The sequence below is a fragment of the Schistocerca americana genome, chromosome X (assembly GCF_021461395.2).
Source record: "Schistocerca americana isolate TAMUIC-IGC-003095 chromosome X, iqSchAmer2.1, whole genome shotgun sequence".
Taxonomy (NCBI): Eukaryota; Metazoa; Arthropoda; class Insecta; order Orthoptera; family Acrididae; genus Schistocerca; species Schistocerca americana.
The window spans coordinates 789878402-789883901 of NC_060130.1; the positions used below are offsets into that span (position 1 = coordinate 789878402).

At 42.2% G+C, this 5500-nt stretch overlaps 1 pseudogene; it reads left to right on the top strand.

The window, feature by feature from the left end:
• Nucleotides 1-5177: 5177 nt before the first annotated feature.
• LOC124556947 lies at nt 5178-5295 on the top strand (annotated as a pseudogene).
• The last annotated feature ends 205 nt before the right edge of the window (nt 5296-5500 follow it).

Genomic DNA, 5500 nt, shown 5'->3' on the forward strand with positions numbered 1-5500 from the left:
GCAAGATGTCTGTTGCCAAGGCTCCGTTGTCGCCAATCGCTGGTCTGTCAGAATACACCACAAATAAACTCTCACTGGTTCAAAAGCCAAACGGGATAGTGTCAGTCGAGTTAATTCAATATTAAGATCGTAGATTATTACAAACAACAGTGGACGGCTGGCCGAATACCAAGCTTGACCTCCAGTACGCCCGTTTATTTTTCACATCACCAAACTTAAATTGTTTAGGATGGTTCAAATGGCTCTGAGCACTATGGGACTTAACTTCTGAGGTCATCAGTCCCCTAGAACTTAGAACTACTTAAACCTAACTAACCTAAGGACATCACACACATCCATGCCCGAGGCAGGATTCGAACGTGCGACCGTAGCGGTCGCGCGGTTCCAGACTGTAGCGCCTAGAACCGCTCGGCCGCTCTGGCCGGCTAAACTGTTTAGGAGATGGGTCCTCACACAGATTCTGATGAAGTTTTAAGCATACTACTAAACCTGACCATAGACAGTTCACTGCTGCAAATAACGATCATTTTCACTCGTAGTATTCGTCGATAGTGGTGGCCGAGGGGTTCTAGGCGCTCAGTCCGGAACCGCGCGACTACTACGGTCACAGGTTCGAATCCTGCCTCGGGCATGGATATGTGTGATGTCCTTAGGTTAGTTAGGTTTAAGTAGTTCTAAGTTCTAGGGGACTGATGACCACAGATATTAAGTCCCATAGTGCTCAGAGCCATTTGAACCATTTTTGTACATTTTTCCAATCACTTGGAACGCTAAATCTCTCCATCGAATTGCAATAAGCTGAGGCTACAAGTGGAGCAAGTTTTTTCATATAATGGATGTATAGTTGTATAGGTACCCCGTAAGGTTCTGTCGACTTTTCCATTCTAGAGCGATGTTAGAATATACCAGTGAGCCGCCCCGACTTCGCAAGAAAATTGGAAATTTGTGACAAGTTCTATGGGACTAAACTGTTGAGGTCATCGGACCCTATGCTTACACACTACTTAATCTAACTTAAACTAACTTACGCTAAGGACAACACACACATTCATGCCCGAAGGAGGACTGGGGGGACCCGCGCCAACCGTGACAAAGCGCCAAGACCACGCGGCTACCTCGCGCAACGACTTCGCAAGAGTAGTACTAAGTATCTACCGCCGGATGACGTGGCGTAGAGGTAATAAATTGTACACATAAGCCTTCTTAGTGAATCAGTCTATTTATTAATGGAAACCGTATTACAATCCCTACAGTAGTTCCTGGGATTAGTCTTCACATATATACAGAAAAACGTGGCGAGGGACTTTACTGTATGCATATGCAGTCTCATTTTTCGATGCATCATTTTCGAGTTCGTTCGACGATTGAAATGAGGAAGCGTGGTACGATCAATCGTAGTGAACAAATTCCGGAAAACGGAATTTACCACTTCGGTCTTCTTCCTGGCACCCTCCGTTTAGGTGCCAGTGTGGTCATTGTGTGACTTGATGAAATGACTTCGTTTCAGTTAGTAACTGAACACCGCAGTTTCGTACGATTTTTTGTTCGAATTCGTTGAACGCTTAATGCATGGTTCTCCTTATGCTCAGTTGGCTTAATTCAGTTTTTCTTCGTCATCAAGATTCTGATCGTTAAATGTTTGGTGAAGTTCTCTTTTCTTTCGGAGCAACTCTTTAACACGACTGTCGAAGCACAGCTTGTCTTTTCCATCCCTCAGAACTTTCCTAGGCACATACCTGTTTAAGGCAAATAGTATAATCATCCTAAATTTTATCCATTTCTCGTCAAAATTCCTAATTTGAGACATAAACGTTATGTCGACCGTTCAGGTAATCTGGAATCTCCTCTTGTCATGCTTGCTGAGCAGCAGTTTCTTCCTACCTTTCTTTACGTCCCTATTTCATACGTTTTCATTACTGTTACAAGGGCCTTGTGATCAATGATTCCCTGTCCCACGTTAACTGAGTTGAAAGTTCGGACCCGTTTGTAACCAAGAGATCTTTGATATTACCTTCACGAGTCTGTTCACTGATTAATTGCTCAGCATGATTATCGAATAAGGCATTTACAATAATATTACATGAAATCCTTCCCTAAGACTCCACTAATCACTAGAGTCTAAAATTTTGTAACAGGTGGGTTGAAATTTCCTCATAATACAATGAAATGGTATGGTAAATTGTTCGCCAACTTCTACAAGTTTTCCCCTGAAGGTGCCGCCACTACGGCTCCTGAGGCAGAGGGTCTATCAAAGCCCCAGTTGTGATGTGTGATCCACATTTAAAACTTATCATCACCAAACGATTTCGAATTTGGAATCTGTATTACCTCACTGGATACTATAGTATTATTAGTGATTATAAATACTCCTCCACCACCGGCGTCCAGTTCATCTTTGTGACATTCACTCTCATTGTAATTTGAAATTTCATTGCTATCAAAATCTGGTTTCAGCCAGCTTTCTATCCCAAGAAATATGTGGGCATTATTACCGTTTATAAGAGAGACTGGTTTTGGGATACGTCCACAGATGCTCATGCAGTTACCTAATTTTATATCAGTATTTTCTTTATCCGATTTGCAATACCGACTGCCACACTCTGTACGTAATAGGGCTGATATTTTTCCCTCTTCAAAAGCAGTATCCATCACCAACACCAGCATGAAGTATATATTTTCCCATCGCATCCTAGACACGCTCTGTGGGTAACAAATCAGTATACCGAGCAAACCAGACAAGGATCCGTACGTTCCACAAGGCGTTTGTAATGTAAACTATTGTGTGGGGTCTTGCGTTACGCTGCTGAAATATCCCATATGGTACCCTGGTCATGAAGTGCATGACGACAACGTTTACCATTCTTGCTACATAACGGCGAGGATTCAGCCTCCCTTCAACATTTGAATCGCCACATGCTAAAAGAGCCATAATCACGAAATATCCAAAATGTAGTAAAGCCATTGAAGGGCTGCTGAGGCGTAGCCACATCTCATAATGCTAGAAGGCACTCTGTCAGGTGCTTGGTTATGGTAGGAAAGATGCTACAGAAATCATGTTAGGTGCTATAAGGACTTCAGTCAGTAACTGAAGTCTCCGAGTATATCAAGGGAGCCCTTCCAGCAGAAACAAGCGAAGCTATCCGGTAACACATTGGAAGGTTTCCACTAAAAGAAAGTCATTACACTAGCAAGGGTGTAAATCATTTAGATGCCTGACTTAACATCCTAGTGATGTATAAGTTGGTTAAGGAGAAACATATTCCATACAAGCTGAATGTGACTATGGGAAGCCTTCACCTTAACGATGTTGCAGAGCTATGTACCACTGGAGAGCTAATGATTCGCAATTGAAGGGCGAAAAAAATTTATACTAAGCATACAGAAGTAGCTAAACGTACATACGAGTATCATGTACTTGCTATGACTTTTGACTACATGCAGAATGTCCCAAATCCAGAGATTTCTGTCCAGGATACATTATGTCTGCTACAGTTGACAGCTTATATATTTTGTATTCATAAAATTAAAGAAAAAGGCTAGGTTCGAGTATGATTCGTGCGTTGAGGGTTCCGTACAAACTTAATTATGCATATAAACAGCTCATCCATTCTGGCAATCGAGAATCTAGACCATTTTTGCTTTTGATGAGAAAAAAGTCATTCCTTGTCTGATGACTGAATTTTAAACATTGCGACCCAGTCAGCCTTAATGCAGAACAACTGACTGCTTTCATTTAAAGTCTGACGTCGGATAACAAACGACAAAAGAAATGTTTTTTTGGCAACTGCCTGTCGGCTTCTGTCTCGGGTTCTTCGGCCAACGTTTGTCTGGTGATTTTTCTGACGTTTCGCCAGCATGAGAGCCTGGCATTGTCAAAGCTTCACCCTTGATTTCTGGCGGTGTACTGGAAATGGAGGGTGAAGCTTTGACAATGCCAGACACTAGTGCTGGCGAAGCGTCAGAAAAATCGTCAGACAAACGTCGTCTGAAGAACCCGAGACAGAAGCCAACAAGCCGTTTGTCAACAAGTGTTCACGAAAGCCTTAACAATTTTGTATATATTTCTTTCGTGTGATATAATTACAAATTAACAATTTTCAGCGATTTTCCTTTACTTGTACTCTGAAACCTTACATATTGCCAAATTTCATCATTGTAGATCAACGGGAAGTACGATATAGATTTGATGAGTGAGTTTGCGGCAATCAAAATTTGCGACATAAATGGCCGTACCTTTTGATTTCATTAACTTAAAAGCTAACGTTTATTATAGCACCAAAGAATCACAGACCTAGGAATGTGACATAAATTTCAACTTGATCCGTCCACCCGGTCTACAGAAAGATGGATCTTACAGACAGACAGTCTGGTAACAAATGATACGAAACTTTTTTTGTGTGTAATATGACTACAAAATAACAATTTTCGGATTTTTTCCTTTAGCTGTAGTGTGCGACCTTGCTTCTTGGCAAATTTCATGATTATAGGTCAACAGGAAGTAGACTACGGGTTTTTCTGAGTGAGTGTGCGAGTATCAATATATGTGACACAAATGGCAATATCTTTTGGCTGCACTGACTTAGAAGCTTCAGTTTTTTTTACATCGCCAAGGGACCATAGGCCTCAGCATGTGACATAAATTTCAACTCGTAACGTCTACACGTTCCCGAGAAAAAGGGTTTTTAACAGTCTGAAAGTCAGACAGTCGGATGGACGGATAACAGAGCGATCCTGTAAGGTTTCCGCCTTTAACAATTGACGTACGGAACCCAAAAAATAATGCACATCTGTTTATACGTCATGGAGGCATTGGAAAGCAGATCCCTAACAAAGTACGCGCTTTCCTCTGCAAGTATCTGCAGAGCGTTCCTCCATCAGTCACTGAATTACACTTATATTCCGTGAACTGTGGAGGACAACAAAAATTATGTTGTATCAGGAATGTTATTGTTATTGACTGACTGCAATTGGTTTGAGAAAAGTCAACATTATTCCCCTGTCACATGACAATTATTTCTCCCTTATGACTGGGATTTCAGCAAAATCAAAAGAGAACTTAGAAACTACGACAGGTTCTATACGATACAGGAACTAGCAATGCTCGTCATAAATTCCAGCGGAGTTCAAAAATTTATTGTGGCAGAAATTTTTAATTATTGCTTATTATTAAAGCCACTGGCAACGGCCTTACCACAGTGCATACACCGGTTCCCGTCAGATCACCGAAGACAAGCGCTGTCGGGCGTGGACGACACTTTAATGGATGACCATCCGGGCTGCCATGCGCTGTTGCCAATTTTTGGAGTGCACTCAACCTCGTAATGCCAATTGAGGAGCTACTCGACCGAATAGTAGCGGCTCCGGTCAAAGAAAACCATCTTATCGACAGGGAGAGCGATGTGCTGACCACACACCCCTCCTATCCTCATCCTCAGCTGAGGTTGACACGGCGGTCGGATGGTCCCGATGGGCAACTTGTGGCCTGAAGACGGAGTGCTTT